General features: G+C 42.9%; 8 non-coding genes across 8 annotated transcripts; all 8 read left to right on the top strand.

The window, feature by feature from the left end:
- The first annotated feature begins 2,001 nt into the window (after positions 1 to 2,001).
- On the top strand, positions 2,002 to 2,075 carry trnai-aau. Its single transcript has one exon. It is a non-coding gene; the product is annotated as a tRNA-Ile (tRNA).
- Positions 2,076 to 6,165: 4,090 nt separating this feature from the next.
- trnai-aau lies at positions 6,166 to 6,238 on the top strand. Its single transcript has one exon. It is a non-coding gene; the product is annotated as a tRNA-Ile (tRNA).
- Positions 6,239 to 7,215: 977 nt separating this feature from the next.
- On the top strand, positions 7,216 to 7,287 carry trnal-uaa. The gene has a single exon. It is a non-coding gene; the product is annotated as a tRNA-Leu (tRNA).
- A 685-nt stretch (positions 7,288 to 7,972) lies between these two features.
- On the top strand, positions 7,973 to 8,055 carry trnal-uaa. Its single transcript is given in 2 exon segments — positions 7,973 to 8,010; positions 8,022 to 8,055. It is a non-coding gene; the product is annotated as a tRNA-Leu (tRNA).
- Positions 8,056 to 12,110: 4,055 nt separating this feature from the next.
- Positions 12,111 to 12,185, top strand: trnai-aau. Its single transcript has one exon. It is a non-coding gene; the product is annotated as a tRNA-Ile (tRNA).
- A 2,128-nt stretch (positions 12,186 to 14,313) lies between these two features.
- On the top strand, positions 14,314 to 14,387 carry trnai-aau. Its single transcript has one exon. It is a non-coding gene; the product is annotated as a tRNA-Ile (tRNA).
- A 1,008-nt stretch (positions 14,388 to 15,395) lies between these two features.
- On the top strand, positions 15,396 to 15,469 carry trnai-aau. The gene has a single exon. It is a non-coding gene; the product is annotated as a tRNA-Ile (tRNA).
- A 2,117-nt stretch (positions 15,470 to 17,586) lies between these two features.
- trnai-aau lies at positions 17,587 to 17,659 on the top strand. Its single transcript has one exon. It is a non-coding gene; the product is annotated as a tRNA-Ile (tRNA).
- The last annotated feature ends 1,997 nt before the right edge of the window (positions 17,660 to 19,656 follow it).

Below are 19,656 nucleotides of genomic sequence, written 5' to 3' on the forward strand. Positions count from 1 at the left end.
CTTACTCTCTCTCTCTGTCTTTCTCCACTCCTTACTCTCTCTTTATTCTCTCTCTTCTCTCTCTTTCTGTCTTTCTCCACTCCTTACTCTCTCTTTATGTCTTTCTCCACTCCTTACTCTCTCTTTCTGTCTTTCTCCACTCCTTACTCTCTCTTTCTGTCTTTCCCCACTCCTTACTCTCTTTTTCTCCACTCCTTACTCTCTCTTTCTCCACTCCTTACTCTCTCTTTCTGTCTTTCTCCACTCCTTACTCTCTCTTTCTGTCCTTCTCCACTCATTAATCTCTCTCCCTGTCTTTCTCCACTCCTTACTCTCTCTTTCTGTCTTTCTCCACTCCTTACTCTCTCTTTCTGTCTTTCTCCACTCCTTACTCTCTCTTTCTGTCTTTCTCCACTCCTTACTCTCTCTTTCTGTCTTTCCCCACTCCTTACTCTCTTTTTCTCCACTCCTTACTCTCTCTTTCTCCACTCCTTACTCTCTCTTTCTGTCTTTCTCCACTCCTTACTCTTATGCATGGAGATTTCTGATAATTGAAACTGTCTTTCTAAACTTTTTTTTTCTCTCTCTTTCTCTCTTTCTCCAGTCCTTACTATCTCTTTCTGTCTTTCTCCACTCCTTACTCTCTCTTTCTGTCTTTCTCCACTCCTTACTCTCTCTCTGTCTTTCTCCACTCCTTACTCTCTCTTTCTGTCTTTCTCCACTCCTTACTCTCTCTTTCTGTCTTTCTCCACTCCTTACTCTCTCTTTCTGTCTTTCTCCACTCCTTACTCTCTCTTTCTCTTACTCTCTCTCTCTTTCTCCTCCTTACTCTGTCTTTCTCCACTCCTTACTCTCTCTTTCTGTCTTTCTCCACTCCTTACTCTCTTTCTGTCTTTCTCCACTCCTTACTCTCTCTCTGTCTTTCTCCACTCCTTACTCTCTCTTTCTGTCTTTCTCCACTCCTTACTCTCTCTTTCTGTCTTTCTCCACTCTTACTCTCTCTTTCTGTCTTTTCTCCACTCTCTTACTCTCTCTTTCTGTCTTTCTCCACTCCTTACTCTCTCTTTCTGTCTTTCTCCACTCCTTACTCTCTCTTTCTGTCTTTCTCCACTGTCTTTCTTCTGTCTTACTCTCTCTTTCTCTCTCTTTCTCTTTCTCTCTTCTTTCTCCACTCTTACTCTGTCTTTCTCCACTCCTTACTCTCTCTTTCTGTCTTTCTCCACTCCTTACTCTCTCTTTCTGTCTTTCTCCACTCCTTACTCTCTCTCTCTGTCTTTCTCCACTCCTTACTCTCTCTTTCTGTCTTTCTCCACTCCTTACTCTCTCTTTCTGTCTTTCTCCACTCATTAATCTCTCTTTCTGTCTTTCTCCACTCCTTACTCTCTCTTTCTGTCTTTCTCCACTCCTTACTCTCTCTTTCTGTCTTTCTCCACTCCTTACTCTCTCTTTCTGTCTTTCTCCACTCCTTACTCTCTCTCTCTGTCTTTCTCCACTCCTTACTCTCTCTTTCCTCACTCCTTTCTCTCTCTTTCTCACTCTTTCTGCTTTCTCCACTCCTTACTCTCTCTTTCTGTCTTTCTCCACTCCTTACTCTCTCTTTCTGTCTTTCTCCACTCCTTACTCTCTCTTTCTGTCTTTCTCCACTCCTTACTCTCTCTTTCTGTCTTTCCCCACTCCTTACTCTCTCTCTGTTTTCTCCACTCTTCTTCTCTGTCTTTCTCCACTCCTTACTCTCTCTTTCTGTCTTTCTCCACTCCTTACTCTCTCTCTCTGTCTTTCTCCACTCCTTACTCTCTCTTTCTCACTCATCTCTCTTCTCTGTCTTTCTCCACTCCTTACTCTGTCTTTCTGTCTCCTTACTCTCTCTTTCTGTCTTTCTCCACTCCTTACTCTCTCTTTCTGTCTGTTCTCCACTCCTTACTCTCTCTTTCTGTCTTTCTCCACTCCTTACTCTCTCTTTCTGTCTTTCTCCACTCCTTACTCTCTCTTTCTGTCTGTAATCCGTAAAGTGAGCATTATCAAGGCCGGTTAGCTCAGTTGGTTAGAGCGTCGTGCTAATAACGCGAAGGTCGCGGGTTCGATACCCGTACTGGCCAGGAGAATTTGTTTTTACTTTACTGTGTATGTCTACAGTGTCACATAACTCTATTGATTGGGGTCTACAATGTACATTTTAAATTAGTAGTATAACTCTCTCTCTCTGTCTTTCTCCACTCCTTACTCTGTTTTTCTCTCTCTGTCTTTCTCCACTACTTACTCTGTCTTTCTCCTCTCCTTACTCTCTCTCTCTGTCTTTCTCCACTCCTTACTCTCTCTTTCTGTCTTTCTCCACTCCTTACTCTCTCTTTATGTCTTTCTCCACTCCTTACTCTCTCTTTCTGTCTTTCTCCACTCCTTACTCTCTCTTTCTGTCTTTCCCCACTCCTTACTCTCTCTTTTTCTCCTCTCTTTCTCTCTTTCTCCACTCCTTACTCTCTCTTTCTGTCTTTCTCCACTCCTTACTCTCTCTTTCTGTCTTTCTCCACTCCTTACTCTCTCTTTCTGTCTTTCTCCACTCTTTCTCCACTCCTCTCTCTTTCTGTCTTTCTCCCTCCTTACTCTCTCTTTCTGTCTTTCTCCACTCCTTACTCTCTCTTTCTGTCTTTCTCCACTCCTTACTCTCTTTTTTCTGTCTTTCTCTCTTTCTCCACTCCTTACTCTCTCTTTCTGTCTTTCTCCACTCCTTACTCTCTCTTTCTGTCTTTCTCCACTCCTTACTCTCTCTTTCTGTCTTTCTCCCTTACTCTCTCTTTCTGTCTTTCTCCACTCCTTACTCTCTCTTTCTGTCTTTCTCCACTCCTTACTCTCTCTTTCTGTCTTTCTCCACTCCTTACTCTCTCTCTTTCTCCACTCCTTACTCTCTCTTTCTCTCTTTTCCACTCTCTCTTTCTCCACTCCTTACTCTCTCTTTCTGTCTTTCTCCACTCCTTACTCTCTCTTTCTGTCTTTCTCCACTCCTTACTCTCTCTTTCTGTCTTTCTCCACTCCTTACTCTCTCTTTCTGTCTTTCTCCACTCCTTACTCTCTCTTTCTGTCTGTAATCCGTAAAGTGAGCATTATCGGTTAGCTCAGTTGGTTAGAGCGTCGTGCTAATAACGCGAAGGTCGGGTTCGATACCCGTACTGGCCAGGAGAATTTGTTTTTACTTTACTGTGTATGTCTACAGTGTCACATAACTCTATTGATTGTCATTTCTACAATGTACATTTTAAATCTGTCTTTCTAACTCTTACTCTGTTTTTCTCTCTCTGTCTTTCTCCACTCCTTACTCTCTTTTTTCTCTTCTCTGTCTTTCTCCACTACTTACTCTCTCTTTCTGTCTTTCTCCACTCCTTACTCTCTCTTTCTGTCTTTCTCCACTCCTTACTCTCTCTCTCTCTTTCTGTCTTTCTCCACTCTTTCTCCACTCTCTCTTTCTGTCTTTCTCCACTCCTTACTCTCTCTTTCTGTCTTTCTCCCACTCCTACTCTCTCTTTCTGTCTTTCTCCACTCCTTACTCTCTCTCTCTTTCTCCACTCCTTACTCTCTCTTTCTGTCTTTCTCCACTCCTTACTCTCTCTTTCTGTCTTTCACTCCTTACTCTCTCTCTCTCTCTTTTCTTTCTCCACTCCTTACTCTCTCTTTCTGTCTTTCTCCACTCCTTACTCTCTCTTTCTGTCTTTCTCCACTCCTTACTCTCTCTTCTCTGTCTTTCTCCACTCCTTACTCTCTCTTTCTGTCTTTCTCCACTCCTTACTCTGTCTTCCACTCTTACTCTCTCTTTCTCCACTCATTACTCTCTCTTTCTGTCTTTCTCCACTCCTTACTCTCTCTTTCTGTCTTTCTCCACTCCTTACTCTCTCTTTCTGTCTTTCTCCACTCCTTACTCTCTCTTACTCTGTCTTTCTCCACTCCTTACTCTCTCTTTCTGTCTTTCTCCACTCCTTACTCTCTCTCTCTGTCTTTCTCTCCTTACTCTCTCTTTCCTCACTCCATCCCTCTCTCTTTCTCCACTCCTTACTCTCGCTTTCTCCACTCCTTACTCTCTCTTTCTGTCTTTCTCCACTCCTTACTCTCTCTTTCTGTCTTTCTCCACTCCTTACTCTCTTTCTGTCTTTCTCCACTCCTTACTCTCTCTTTCTGTCTTTCTCCACTCCTTACTCTCTCTTTCTGTCTTAATCCGTAAAGTGAGCATTATCTCGGTTAGCTCAGTTGGTTAGAGCGTCGTGCTACTCCTTACGAAGGTCTTTTCGATACCCGTACTGGCCAGGAGAATTTGTTTTTACTTTACTGTGTATGTCTACAGTGTCACATAACTCTATTGATTGGGGTCTACAATGTACATTTTAAATTAGTAGTATAACTCTCTCTCTCTGTCTTTCTCCACTCCTTACTCTGTTTTTCTCTCTCTGTCTTTCTCCACTACTTACTCTCTCTTTCTGTCTTTCTCCACTCCTTACTCTCTCTCTCTGTCTTTCTCCACTCCTTACTCTCTCTTTCTGTCTTTCTCCACTCCTTACTCTCTTTCTGTCTTTCTCCACTCCTTACTCTCTCTTTCTGTCTTTCTCCACTCCTTACTCTCTTTCTCCACTCCTTACTCTCTCTCTGTTTCTCCACTCCTTACTCTCTCTTTCTGTCTTTCTCCACTCCTTACTCTGTCTTTCTCCACTCCTTTTCTCTGTCTTTCTCCACTCCTTACTCTCTCTTTCTGTCTTTCTCCACTCCTTACTCTCTCTTTCTGTCTTTCTCCACTCCTTACTCTCTCTTTCTGTCTTTTCTCTCCTTACTCTCTCTCTGTCTTTCTCCACTCCTTACTCTCTCTTTCTGTCTTTCTCCACTCCTTACTCTCTCTTTCTGTCCTTCTCCACTCATCAATCTCTCTTTCTGTCTTTCTCCACTCCTTACTCTCTCTTTCTGTCTTTCTCCACTCCTTACTCTCTCTTTCTGTCTTTCTCCACTCCTTACTCTCTCTTTCTGTCTTTCTCCACTCCTTCCACTCCTTGACTCTCTCTTTCTGTCTTTCTCCACTCCTTACTCTCTCTCTCTGTCTTTCTCCACTCCTTACTCTCTCTTTCCTCACTCCTTACTCTCTCTTTCTCCACTCCTTACTCTGTCTTTCTCCACTCCTTACTCTCTCTTTCTGTCTTCTCTCCACTCTTTCTGTCTTTCTACTCTCTCTTTATGTCTTTCTCCACTCCTTACTCTCTCTTTCTGTCTTTCTCCACTCCTTACTCTCTCTTTCTGTCTTTCTCCACTCCTTACTCTCTCTTTCTGTCTGTAATCCGTAAAGTGAGCATTATCAAGGCCGGTTAGCTCAGTTGGTTAGAGCGTCGTGCTAATCGAAGGTCTGGGTTCGATACCCGTACTGGCCAGGAGAATTTGTTTTTACTTTACTGTGTATGTCTACAGTGTCACATAACTCTATTGATTGGGGTCTACAATGTACATTTTAAATTAGTAGTATAACTCTCTCTCTCTGTCTTTCTCCACTCCTTACTCTTTTTTCTCTCTCTGTCTTTCTCCACTACTTACTCTGTCTTTCTCCACTCCTTACTCTCTCTTTCTGTCTTTCTCCACTCCTTACTCTCTCTCTGTCTTTCTCCTTACTCTTACTCTCTCTTTCTGTCTTTCTCCACTCCTTACTCTCTCTTTCTGTCTTTCTCCACTCCTTCTGTCTCTCTCTTTCTGTCTTTCTCCACTCCTTACTCTCTCTTTCTGTCTTTCTCCACTCCTTACTCTCTCTTTCTGTCTTTCTCCACTCCTTACTCTCTCTCTGTCTTTCCACTCCTTACTCTCTCTCTCCTTCTCTCTCTGTTTCTCCACTCCTTACTCTCTCTTTCTGTCTTTCTCCACTCCTTACTCTCTCTTTCTGTCTTTCTCCACTCTTACTCTCTCTTTCTGTCTTTCTCCACTCCTTACTCTCTCTTTCTGTCTTTCTCCACTCCTTACTCTCTCTTTCTGTCTTTCTCCACTCCTTACTCTCTCTTTCTGTCTTTCTCCACTCCTCTCTCTTTCCTTACTCTCTCTTTTCCACTCTGTCTTTTCTCCTCTGTCTTTCTCCACTCCTTACTCTCTCTTTCTGTCTTTCTCCCTCCTTACTCTCTCTTTCTGTCTTTCTCCACTCCTTACTCTCTCTTTCTGTCTTAATCCTAAAGTGAGCATTATCAAGGCCGGTTAGCTCAGTTGGTTAGAGCGTCGTGCTAATAACGCGAAGGTCTGGGTTCGATACCCGTACTGGCCAGGAGAATTTGTTTTTACTTTACTGTGTATGTCTACAGTGTCACATAACTCTATTGATTGGGGTCTACAATGTACATTTTAAATTAGTAGTATAACTCTCTCTCTCTGTCTTTCTCCACTCCTTACTCTGTTTTTCTCTCTCTGTCTTTCTCTTACTCTGTTACTCTACTCTGTCTTTCTCCACTCCTCTCTCTTTCTGTCTTTCTCCACTCCTTACTCTCTCTTTCTGTCTTTCTCCACTCCTTACTCTCTCTTTCTGTCTTTCTCCACTCCTTACTCTCTCTTTCTGTCTTTCTCCACTCCTTACTCTCTCTTTCTGTCTTTCTCCACTCCTTACTCTCTCTTTCTCCACTCTTACTCTCTCTTTCTCCACTCCTTACTCTCTTTCTTTCTCCACTCCTTACTCTCTCTTTCTGTCTTTCTCCACTCCTTACTCTCTCTTTCTGTCTTTCTCCACTCCTTACTCTCTCTTACTCTTACTCTCTCTCTTTCTGTCTTTCTCCACTCCTTTTCCACTCTCTCTTTCTGTCTTTCTCCACTCCTTACTCTCTCTTTCTGTCTTTCTCCACTCCTTACTCTCTCTTTCTGTCTTTCTCCACTCCTTACTCTCTCTTTCTGTCTTTTCTCCACTCCTTACTCTCTCTTTCTCCACTCTTACTCTCTCTCTGTCTTTCTCCACTCCTTACTCTCTCTTTCTGTCTTTCTCCACTCCTTACTCTCTCTCTCTGTCTTTCTCCACTCCTTACTCTCTCTTTTTCTTTCTCACTCCTTACTCTCTCTCTGTCTTTCTCCACTCCTTACTCTCTTTCTCCACTCCTTACTCTCTCTTTCTGTCTTCTCTCCTTACTCTCTCTTTATGTCTTTCTCCACTCCTTACTCTCTCTCTCTGTCTTTCTCCACTCCTTACTCTCTCTTTCTGTCTTTCTCCACTCCTTACTCTCTCTTTCTGTCTGTAATCCGTAAAGTGAGCATTATCAAGGCCGGTTAGCTCAGTTGGTTAGAGCGTCGTGCTAATCTCGAAGGTCGTGGGTTCGATACCCGTACTGGCCAGGAGAATTTGTTTTTACTTTACTGTGTATGTCTACAGTGTCACATAACTCTATTGATTGGGGTCTACAATGTACATTTTAAATTAGTAGTATAACTCTCTCTCTCTGTCTTTCTCCACTCCTTACTCTTTTTTTCTCTCTCTGTCTTTCTCCACTACTTACTCTGTCTTTCTCCACTCCTTACTCTCTCTCTCTGTCTTTCTCCACCACTCCTTACTCTCTCTTTATGTCTTTCTCCACTCCTTACTCTCTCTTTCTGTCTTTCTCCACTCCTTACTCTCTCTTTCTGTCTTTCTCCACTCCTTACTCTCTCTCTCTTTCTGTCTTTCTCCACTCCTTACTCTCTCTCTCTTTCTCCACTCCTTACTCTCTCTCTGTCTTTCTCCACTCCTTACTCTCTCTTTCTGTCTTTCTCCACTCCTTACTCTCTCTTCTGTCTTTTCTCCTTACTCTCTCTTCTCTTTCTCCACTCCTTACTCTGTCTTTCTCCACTCCTTACTCTCTCTCTGTCTTTCTCCACTCCTTACTCTCTCTTTCTGTCTTTCTCCACTCCTTACTCTCTCTTTCTGTCTTTCTCCACTCCTTACTCTCTCTCTTCTGTCTTTCTCCACTCCTTACTCTCTCTTTCTGTCTTTCTCCACTCCTTACTCTCTCTTTCTGTCTGTAATCCGTCTGAGCATTATCAAGGCCGGTTAGCTCAGTTGGTTAGAGCGTTGTGCTAATAACCTTTGTCTTTCGAAGGTCGTGGGTTCGATACCCGTACTGGCCAGGAGAATTTGTTTTTACTTTACTGTGTATGTCTACAGTGTCACATAACTCTATTGATTGGGGTCTACAATGTACATTTTAAATTAGTAGTATAACTCTCTCTCTCTGTCTTTCTCCACTCCTTACTCTGTTTTCTCTCTCTGTCTTTCTCCACTACTTACTCTCTCTTTCTCCTTTCTCCACTCTCTCTCTCTCTGTCTTTCTCCACTCCTTACTCTCTCTTTCTCTTTCTCTTTCTGTCTTTCTCCACTCCTTACTCTCTCTTTCTGTCTTTCTCCACTCCTTACTCTCTCTTTCTGTCTTTCTCCACTCCTTACTCTCTGTCTTTCTCCACTCCTTACTCTCTCTTTCTCCACTCCTTACTCTCTCTTTCTGTCTTTCTCCACTCCTTACTCTCTCTTTCTCCACTCCTTACTTCTTTCTCCTCTCTTTCTCTCTTTCTCTGTCCTTACTCTCTTTCTGTCTTTCTCCACTCCTTACTCTCTCTTTCTGTCTTTCTCCACTCCTTACTCTCTCTCTGTCTTTCTCCACTCCTTACTCTCTCTTTCTGTCTTTCTCCACTCCTTACTCTCTCTTTCTTTCTGTCTTTCTCCACTCTGTTAATCTCTCTCTTCTGTCTTTCTCCACTCCTTACTCTCTCTTTCTGTCTTTCTCCACTCCTTACTCTCTCTTTCTGTCTTTCTCCACTCCTTACTCTCTCTCTCCACTCCTTACTCTGTCTTTCTCCACTCCTTACTCTCTCTTTCTGTCTTTCTCCACTCCTTACTCTCTCTCTCTGTCTTTCTCCACTCCTTACTCTCTTTCTGTCTTTTCCACTCCTTACTCTCTCTTTCTCCTTTCTCCTTACTCTCTGTCTTTCTCCACTCCTTACTCTCTCTTTCTGTCTTTCTCCACTCCTTACTCTCTCTTTCTGTCTTTCTCCACTCCTTACTCTCTCTCTCTCTGTCTTTCTCCACTCCTTACTCTCTCTTTCTGTCTTTCTCCACTCCTTACTCTCTCTTTCTGTCTGTAATCCGTAAACTGAGCATTATCAAGGCCGGTTAGCTCAGTTGGTTCGTCGTTCTCCGAAGGTCGCGGGTTCGATACCCGTACTGGCCAGGAGAATTTGTTTTTACTTTACTGTGTATGTCTACAGTGTCACATAACTCTATTGATTGGGGTCTACAATGTACATTTTAAATTAGTAGTATAACTCTCTCTCTCTGTCTTTCTCCTCTCCTCTTTTTTTTCTCTCTCTCTCTCTGTCTTTCTCCACTCCTTACTCTCTCTTTCTGTCTTTCTCCACTCCTTACTCTCTCTTTCTGTCTTTCTCCACTCCTTACTCTCTCTTTCTGTCTTTCTCCACTCCTTACTCTCTCTTTCTGTCTTTCTCCACTCCTTACTCTCTCTTTCTGTCTTTCTCCACTCCTTACTCTCTTTTTTCTCCACTCCTTACTCTCTCTCTCTTTCTCCACTCCTTACTCTCTCTTTCTGTCTTTCTCCACTCCTACTCTCTCTTTCTGTCTTTCTCCACTCCTTACTCTTTTTCTCCTTACTCTTCTCTCTTTCTCTTTACTCTCTTTCTCCACTCCTTACTCTCTCTTTCTGTCTTTCTCCACTCCTTACTCTCTTTCTGTCTTTCTCCACTCTTACTCTCTCTTTCTGTCTTTCTCCACTCCTTACTCTCTCTTTCTGTCTTTCTCCACTCCTTACTCTCTCTTTCTGTCTTTCTCCACTCCTTCTCTCTCTTTCTGTCTTTTCTCCACTCCTTTACTCTCTCTTTCTGTCTTTCTCCACTCCTTACTCTCTCTTTCTGTCTTTCTCCACTCCTTACTCTCTCTTTCTGTCTTTCTCCACTCCTTCTCTCTCTTCTCTGTCTTTCTCCACTCTTTCTCTCTCTCACTCCTTACTCTCTCTTTCTCCACTCCTTCTCTTTCTGTCTTTCTCCACTCCTTACTCTCTCTTTCTGTCTTTCTCCACTCCTTACTCTCTCTTTATGTCTTTCTCCACTCCTTACTCCTCTTCTCTGTCTTTCTCCACTCCTTACTCTCTCTTTCTGTCTTTCTCCACTCCTTACTCTCTCTTTCTGTCTGTAATCCGTAAAGTGAGCATTATCAAGGCCGGTTAGCTCAGTTGGTTAGAGCGTCTGCTAATCGAAGGTCGCGGGTTCGATACCCGTACTGGCCAGGAGAATTTGTTTTTACTTTACTGTGTATGTCTACAGTGTCACATAACTCTATTGATTGGGGTCTACAATGTACATTTTAAATTAGTAGTATAACTCTCTCTCTCTGTCTTTCTCCACTCCTTACTCTGTTTTTCTCTCTCTGTCTTTCTCCACTACTTCTCTGTCTTTCTCCTCTCACTACTCTTCTCTTTCTGTCTTTCTCCACTCCTTACTCTCTCTTCTGTCTTTCTCCACTCCTTACTCTCTCTTTCTGTCTTTCTTCTCCTTACTCTCTTCTCTGTCTTTCTCCACTCCTTACTCTCTCTTTCTGTCTTTCCACTCCTTACTCTCTCTCTCTTTCTGTCTTTCTCCACTCCTTACTCTCTCTTTCTGTCTTTCTCCACTCCTTACTCTCTCTTTCTGTCTTTCTCCACTCCTTCTCTCTGTCTTTCTCTTTCTCTCTCTCTTTCTCCACTCCTTACTCTCTCTTTCTGTCTTTCTCCACTCTTACTCTCTCTTTCTGTCTTTCTCCACTCTCTCTCTTCTGTCTTTCTCCACTCCTTACTCTCTCTTTCTGTCTTTCTCCACTCCTTACTCTCTCTTTCTGTCTTTCTCCACTCCTTACTCTCTCTTTCTGTCTTTCTCCACTCCTTACTCTCTCTTTCTGTCTTTCTCCACTCCTTACTCTCTTCTGTCTTTCTCCACTCTTACTCTCTCTTTCTGTCTTTCTCCCTTACTCTTCTCTGTCTTTCTCCACTCCTTACTCTCTCTTTCTGTCTTTCTCCACTCCTTACTCTCTCTTTCTGTCTGTAATCCGTAAAGTGAGCATTATCAAGGCCGGTTAGCTCAGTTGGTTAGAGCGTCGTGCTAATCGAAGGTCGTGGGTTCGATACCCGTACTGGCCAGGAGAATTTGTTTTTACTTTACTGTGTATGTCTACAGTGTCACATAACTCTATTGATTGGGGTCTACAATGTACATTTTAAATTAGTAGTATAACTCTCTCTCTCTGTCTTTCTCCACTCCTTACTCTTTTTTCTCTCTCTGTCTTTCTCCACTACTTACTCTGTCTTTCTCCACTCCTTTCTCTCTGTCTTTCTCTGTCTTTCTCCACTCCTTACTCTCTCTTTCTGTCTTTCTCCACTCCTTACTCTCTCTTTCTGTCTTTCTCCACTCCTTACTCTCTCTTTCTGTCTTTCTCCACTCCTTACTCTCTCTTTCTGTCTTTCTCCACTCCTTACTCTCTCTTTCTCTCTCTTTTACTCCTTCTCTCTTTCTCTTTCTCCTTACTCTTTCTGTCTTTCTCCACTCCTTACTCTCTCTTTCTGTCTTTCTCCACTCCTTACTCTCTCTTTCTGTCTTTCTCCACTCCTCTCTCTTTCTCTCTTTCTCCACTCCTTACTCTCTCTTTCTCCACTCCTTACTCTCTTTCTGTCTTTCTACTCTCTCTTTCTGTCTTTCTCCACTCCTTACTCTCTCTTTCTGTCTTTCTCCACTCCTTACTCTCTCTTTCTGTCTTTCTCCACTCCTTACTCTCTCTTTCTGTCTTTCTCCACTCCTTACTCTCTTTTTTCTCCACTCCTTCTCTTTCTGTCTTTCTCCACTCTTACTCTCTCTTTCTGTCTTTCTCCACTCCTTACTCTCTTTCTGTCTTTCTCCACTCCTTACTCTCTCTTTCTCCACTCCTTACTCTCTGTCTTTCTCACTCCTTCTCTCTTTCTCCACTCCTTACTCTCTTTCTTTCTCCTTACTCTCTTTCTGTCTTTCTCCACTCCTTACTCTCTCTTTCTGTCTTTCTCCACTCCTTACTCTCTCTTTCTGTCTTTCTCCACTCCTTACTCTCTCTTTCTGTCTTTCTCCACTCCTTACTCTCTCTTTCTGTCTGTAATCCGTAAAGTGAGCATTATCAAGGCCGGTTAGCTCAGTTGGTTAGAGCGTCGTGCTAATAACTCGAAGGTCGCGGGTTCGATTTCTCGTACTGGCCAGGAGAATTTGTTTTTACTTTACTGTGTATGTCTACAGTGTCACATAACTCTATTGATTGGGGTCTACAATGTACATTTTAAATTAGTAGTATAACTCTCTCTCTCTGTTTTTCTCCTTACTCCTTCTCTGTTTCTCTCTCTCTGTCTTTCTCCACTACTTACTCTGTCTTTCTCCACTCCTTACTCTCTCTTTCTGTCTTTCTCCACTCCTTACTCTCTCTTTCTGTCTTTCTCCACTCCTTACTCTCTCTTTCTGTCTTTCTCCACTCCTTACTCTCTCTTTCTGTCTTTCTCCACTCCTTACTCTCTCTTTCTGTCTTTCCACTCTTACTCTCTCTCTCTCTTTCTCCACTCCTTACTCTCTGTCTTTCTCCACTCCTTACTCTCTCTTTCTGTCTTTCTCCCTTACTCTCTCTTTCTGTCTTTTCTCCTTACTCTCTCTGTCTTTCTCCACTCTCTCTCTCTCTTCTCCTTACTCTCTCTTTCTCTCTCTCTCTTTCTCCACTCCTTACTCTCTCTTTCTGTCTTTCTCCACTCCTTACTCTCTCTTTCTGTCTTTCTCCACTCCTTACTCTCTTTCTGTCTTTCTCCACTCCTTACTCTCTCTTTCTGTCTTTCTCCACTCCTTACTCTCTCTTTCTGTCTCTAATCCGTAAAGTGAGCATTATCAAGGCCGGTTAGCTCAGTTGGTTAGAGCGTCGTGCTCTTTCGAAGGTCTGGGTTCGATACCCGTACTGGCCAGGAGAATTTGTTTTTACTTTACTGTGTATGTCTACAGTGTCACATAACTCTATTGATTGGGGTCTACAATGTACATTTTAAATTAGTAGTATAACTCTCTCTCTCTGTCTTTCTCCACTCCTTACTCTTTTTTCTCTCTCTGTCTTTCTCCACACTTACTCTCTTTCTCTCTCCTTCTTTCTCCACTCCTTACTCTCTCTCTCTCTGTCTTTCTCCACTCCTTACTCTCTCTTTCTGTCTTTCTCCACTCCTTACTCTCTCTTTCTGTCTTTCTCCACTCCTTACTCTCTCTTTCTGTCTTTCTCCACTCCTTCTCTCTGTCTTTCTCCACTCCTTACTCTCTCTTTCTCTTTCTCCTTACTCTCTCTTTCTGTCTTTCTCCACTCCTTACTCTCTCTTTCTGTCTTTCTCCACTCCTTCTTTCTCTGTCTTTCTCCACTACTTCTCTTTCTGTCTTTCTCCACTCCTTACTCTCTCTTTCTGTCTTTCTCCACTCCTTACTCTCTCTTTCTGTCTTTCTCCACTCCTTACTCTCTCTTTCTGTCTTTCTCCACTCCTTCTCTCTTTCTGTCTTTCTCCACTCCTTACTCTCTCTTTCTGTCTTTCTCCACTCCTTACTCTCTCTTTCTGTCTTTCTCCACTCTGTCTTTTACTCTCTCTTTCTGTCTTTCTCTCCACTCCTCTCTCTTTCTCTCTCTCTGTCTTTCTCCACTCCTTACTCTCTCTTTCTGTCTTTCTCCACTCCTTACTCTCTCTTCTCTCCTCTCTTCTCTGTCTTTCTCCACTCCTTACTCTCTCTCTGTCTTTCTCCACTCCTTACTCTCTCTTTCTGTCTTTCTCCACTCCTTACTCTCTCTCTCTGTCTTTCTCTCCTTACTCTCTCTTCTGTTTTCTCACTCCTTACTCTCTCTTTCTCCACTCCTTCTGTCTTTCTCCACTCCTTACTCTCTCTTTCTGTCTTTCTCCACTCCTTACTCTCTCTTTCTGTCTTTCTCCACTCCTTACTCTCTCTTTCTGTCTTTCTCCACTCCTTACTCTCTCTCTTCTGTCTTTCCACTCCTTCTCTCTGTCTTTCTCTCTTACTCTGTCTTTCTCCACTCCTTACTCTCTCTTCCACTCTGTCTTTCTCCACTCCTTACTCTCTCTCTCTGTCTTTCTCCACTCCTTACTCTCTCTTTCTCCTTCTCTCTCTTTCTCCACTCCTTCTCTCTTTCTCCACTCCTTACTCTCTCTTTCTGTCTATCTCCACTCCTTACTCTCTCTTTCTGTCTTTCTCCACTCCTTACTCTCTCTCTCTGTCTTTCTCCACTCCTTACTCTCTCTTTCTGTCTTTCTCCACTCCTTACTCTCTCTTTCTGTCTGTAATCCGTAAAGTGAGCATTATCAAGGCCGGTTAGCTCAGTTGGTTAGAGCGTCGTGCTAATAACGCGAAGGTCGCGGGTTCGATACCCGTACTGGCCAGGAGAATTTGTTTTTACTTTACTGTGTATGTCTACAGTGTCACATAACTCTATTGATTGGGGTCTACAATGTACATTTTAAATTAGTAGTATAACTCTCTCTCTCTGTCTTTCTCCACTCCTTACTCTGTTTTTCTCTCTCTGTCTTTCTCCACTACTTACTCTGTCTTTCTCCTCTCCTTACTCTCTCTCTCTGTCTTTCTCCACTCCTTACTCTCTCTTTCTGTCTTTCTCCACTCCTTACTCTCTCTTTCTGTCTTTCTCCACCTTACTCTCTCTTTCTGTCTTTCTCCACTCCTTACTCTCTCTTTCTGTCTTTCTCCACTCCTTACTCTCTCTTTCTGTCTTTCTCCACTCCTTACTCTCTCTTCTTTCTCCACTCCTTACTCTCTCTTTCTCTTTCTCCTCCTTACTCTCTCTTTCTGTCTTTCTCCACTCCTTACTCTCTCTTTCTGTCTTTCTCCACTCCTTACTCTCTCTCTCTGTCTTTCTCCACTCCTTACTCTCTCTTTCTCCACTCCTTACTCTCTCTTTCTGTCTTTCTCCACTCCTTCTCTCTCTCTGTCTTTCTCCACTCCTTACTCTGTCTTTCTCCACTCCTTACTCTCTCTTTCTGTCTTTCTCCACTCCTTACTCTCTCTTTCTGTCTTTCTCCACTCCTTACTCTCTCTTTCTGTCTTTCTCCACTCCTTACTCTCTCTTTCTGTCTTTCTCCACTCCTTACTCTCTCTTTGTCTTTCTCCACTCCTTACTCTCTCTTTCTGTCTTTCTCCACTCCTTACTCTCTCTTTCTCCACTCCTTACTCTCTCTTTCTCCACTCCTTACTCTCTCTTTCTCCACTCCTTACTCTCTCTTTCTGTCTTTCTCCACTCCTTACTCTCTCTTTCTGTCTTTCTCCACTCCTTACTCTCTCTCTCTGTCTTTCTCCACTCCTTACTCTCTCTTTCTGTCTTTCTCCACTCCTTACTCTCTCTTTCTGTCTGTAATCCGTAAAGTGAGCATTATCAAGGCCGGTTAGCTCAGTTGGTTAGAGCGTCGTGCTAATAACGCGAAGGTCGCGGGTTCGATACCCGTACTGGCCAGGAGAATTTGTTTTTACTTTACTGTGTATGTCTACAGTGTCACATAACTCTATTGATTGGGGTCTACAATGTACATTTTAAATTAGTAGTATAACTCTCTCTCTCTGTCTTTCTCCACTCCTTACTCTGTTTTTCTCTCTCTGTCTTTCTCCACTACTTACTCTCTCTTTCTGTCTTTCTCCACTCTGTCTTACTCTCTCTCTGTCTTTCTCCACTCCTTACTCTCTCTTTCTGTCTTTCTCCACTCCTTACTCTCTTTCTGTCTTTCTCCACTCCTTACTCTCTCTTTCTGTCTTTCTCCACTCCTTCTTTCTGTCTTTCTCCACTCCTTACTCTCTTTCTGTCTTTCTCCACTCCTTACTCTCTCTCTCTCTTTCTCCACTCCTTACTCTCTCTTTCTGTCTTTCTGTTTTTCTCTCTCTCTCTCTCTTTCTCCAGTCCTTACTCTCTTTCTGTCTTTCTCCACTCCTTACTCTCTCTTTCTGTCTTTCTCCACTCCTTACTCTCTCTTCTGTCTTTCTCCACTCCTTACTCTCTCTTTCTGTCTTTCTCCACTCCTTACTCTCTCTTTCTGTCTTTCTCCACTCATTCTCTCTCTCTGTCTTTCTCCACTCCTTACTCTCTCTTTCTGTCTTTCTCACTCCTTACTCTCTCTTTCTGTCTTTCTCCACTCCTTACTCTCTCTTTCTGTCTTTCTCCACTCCTTCTCTCTCTTTCTGTCTTTCTCCACTCTTTCTCTCTCTGTCTTTCTCCACTCTGTCTTTCTCCACTCCTTCTCTCTCTCTTTCTCCACTCCTTACTCTCTCTTTCTCTCCTTACTCTCTTTCTCCACTCCTTACTCTCTCTTTCTGTCTTTCTCCACTCCTTACTCTCTCTTTCTGTCTTTCTCCTTACTCCTTCTCTCTCTCTCTGTCTTTCTCCACTCCTTCTCTCTCTCTGTCTTTCTCCACTCCTTACTCTCTCTTTCTGTCTGTAATCCGTAAAGTGAGCATTATCAAGGCCGGTTAGCTCAGTTGGTTAGAGCGTCTGTGCTAATGCGAAGGTCGCGGGTTCGATACCCGTACTGGCCAGGAGAATTTGTTTTTACTTTACTGTGTATGTCTACAGTGTCACATAACTCTATTGATTGGGGTCTACAATGTACATTTTAAATTAGTAGTATAACTCTCTCTCTCTGTCTTTCTCCACTCCTTACTCTTTTTTCTCTCTCTGTCTTTCTCCACTACTTACTCTGTCTCTGTCTTTCTCCACTCCTTACTCTCTCTCTGTCTTTCTCCACTCCTTACTCTCTCTTTCTGTCTTTCTCCACTCCTTACTCTCTCTTTCTGTCTTTCTCCACTCCTTACTCTCTCTTTCTGTCTTTCTCCACTCCTTACTCTCTCTTTCTGTCTTTCTCCACTCCTTTTCTGTCTTTCTCCACTCCTTCTCTCTCTCTCTTTCTCCACTCCTTACTTTCTGTCTTTCTCCACTCCTTACTCTCTCTTTCTGTCTTTCTCACTCCTTACTTTCTTTCTCTTTCTCTCCTTACTCTCTCTTTCTGTCTTTCTCCTTACTATCTCTTTCTGTCTTTCTCCACTCCTTACTCTCTCTTTCTGTCTTTCTCCACTCCTTACTCTCTTCTGTCTTTCTCCACTCCTACTACTCTCTCTTTCTGTCTTTCTCCACTCCTTACTCTCTCTTTTCTGTCTTTCTCCACTCATTACTCTCTCTTTCTGTCTTTCTCCACTCCTTACTCTCTCTTTCTGTCTTTCTCCACTCCTTACTCTCTCTTTCTGTCTTTCTCCACTCCTTACTCTCTCTTTCTGTCTTTCTCCACTCCTTACTCTCTCTTTCTGTCTTTCTCCACTCCTTACTCTCTCTTTCTGTCTTTCTCCACTCCTTACTCTTCTCTTTCTCCACTCTACTCTCTCTTTCTCCACTCCTTACTCTCTCTTTCTGTCTTTCTCCACTCCTTACTCTCTCTTTCTGTCTTTCTCCACTCCTTACTCTCTCTTTCTGTCTTTCTCCACTCCTTACTCTCTCTTTCTGTCTTTCTCCACTCCTTACTCTCTCTTTCTGTCTTTCTCCACTCCTTACTCTCTCTTTCTGTCTGTAATCCGTAAAGTGAGCATTATCAAGGCCGGTTAGCTCAGTTGGTTAGAGCGTCTGCTAATAACGCGAAGGTCGCGGGTTCGATACCCGTACTGGCCAGGAGAATTTGTTTTTACTTTACTGTGTATGTCTACAGTGTCACATAACTCTATTGATTGGGGTCTACAATGTACATTTTAAATTTAGTATAACTCTCTCTCTCTGTCTTTCTCCACTCCTTACTCTTTTTCTCTCTCTGTCTTTCTCCTTACTCTCTTTCTCTCTACTCTCTCTTTCTCCACTCCTTACTCTCTCTTTCTGTCTTTCTCCACTCCTTACTCTCTCTTTCTGTCTTTCTCCACTCCTTACTCTCTCTTTCTGTCTTTCTCCACTCCTTACTCTCTCTTTCTGTCTTTCTCCACTCCTTACTTCTCTTTCTGTCTTTCTCCACTCCTTACTCTCTCTTTCTGTCTTTCTCCACTCCTTACTCTCTCTTTCTGTCTTTCTCCACTCCTTACTCTCTCTTTCTCCACTCTTTCTCTCACTCTGTCTTTCTACTCTCTTTTTCTCTCCTTACTCTCTCTCTTTCTCCACTCCTTACTCTCTCTTTCTGTCTTTCTCCACTCCTTACTCTCTCTTTCTGTCTTTCTCCACTCCTTACTCTCTCTTTCTGTCTTTCTCCACTCCTTCTTTCTCTCTCTCCACTCTGTCTTTCTCCACTCCTTACTCTCTCTTTCTGTCTTTCTCCACTCCTTACTCTCTCTCTCTCTGTCTTTCTCTACTCTCTCTTTCTCCTTCTCCACTCTCTCTTTCTCTCTCTTTCTGTCTTTCTCCACTCCTTACTCTCTCTTTCTGTCTTTCTCCACTCCTTACTCTCTCTTTCTGTCTTTCTCCACTCCTTCTCTCTCTTCTCTGTCTTTCTCCACTCCTTACTCTCTCTTTCTGTCTTTCTCCACTCCTTACTCTCTCTTTCTGTCTGTAATCCGTAAAGTGAGCATTATCAAGGCCGGTTAGCTCAGTTGGTTAGAGCGTCGTGCTAATTCGAAGGTCGCGGGTTCGATACCCGTACTGGCCAGGAGAATTTGTTTTTACTTTACTGTGTATGTCTACAGTGTCACATAACTCTATTGATTGGGGTCTACAATGTACATTTTAAATTAGTAGTATAACTCTCTCTCTCTGTCTTTCTCCACTCCTTACTCTTTTTTTCTCTCTCTGTCTTTCTCCACTACTTACTCTGTCTTTCTGTCTTCTCCACTCTTCTCTCACTCTGTCTTTCTCCACTCCTTACTCTCTCTTTCTGTCTTTCTCCACTCCTTACTCTCTCTTTCTGTCTTTCTCCACTCCTTACTCTCTCTTTCTGTCTTTCTCCACTCCTTACTCTCTCTTTCTGTCTTTCTCCACTCCTTACTCTCTTCTTTCTCTCTTTCTGTCTTTCTCCACTCCTTACTCTCTCTTTCTGTCTTTCTCCACTCCTTACTCTTTTCTGTCTTTCTCCACTCCTTACTCTCTCTTTCTGTTTCTCACTCTTTCTCTCTCTTTCTCCACTCCTTACTATCTCTTTCTGTCTTTCTCCACTCCTTACTCTCTCTTTCTGTCTTTCTCCACTCCTTACTCTCTCTTTCTGTCTTTCTCCACTCCTTACTCTCTCTTTCTGTCTTTCTCCACTCCTTACTCTCTCTTTCTGTCTTCTCCACTCTTACTTAATCTCTCTCTGTCTTTCTCCACTCCTTACTCTCTCTTTCTGTCTTTCTCCACTCCTTACTCTCTCTTTCTGTCTTTCTCCACTCCTTACTCTCTCTTTCTGTCTTTCTCCACTCCTTACTCTCTCTTTCTGTCTTTCTCCACTCCTTACTCTCTCTGTCTTTCTCCACTCTCTCTCTCTGTCTTTCTCCACTCCTTACTCTCTCTTTTCTCCACTCCTTACTCTTTCTCTTTCTCTCCTTCTTTCTCTCCTTCTGTCTTTCTCCACTCCTTACTCTCTCTTTCTGTCTTTCTCCACTCCTTACTCTCTCTTTATGTCTTTCTCCACTCCTTACTCTCTCTTCTGTCTTTCTCCACTCCTTACTCTCTCTTTCTGTCTTTCTCCACTCCTTACTCTCTCTTTCTGTCTGTAA

Source organism: Oncorhynchus gorbuscha, unplaced genomic scaffold (assembly GCF_021184085.1).
Source record: "Oncorhynchus gorbuscha isolate QuinsamMale2020 ecotype Even-year unplaced genomic scaffold, OgorEven_v1.0 Un_scaffold_762, whole genome shotgun sequence".
NCBI lineage: Eukaryota > Metazoa > Chordata > Actinopteri > Salmoniformes > Salmonidae > Oncorhynchus > Oncorhynchus gorbuscha.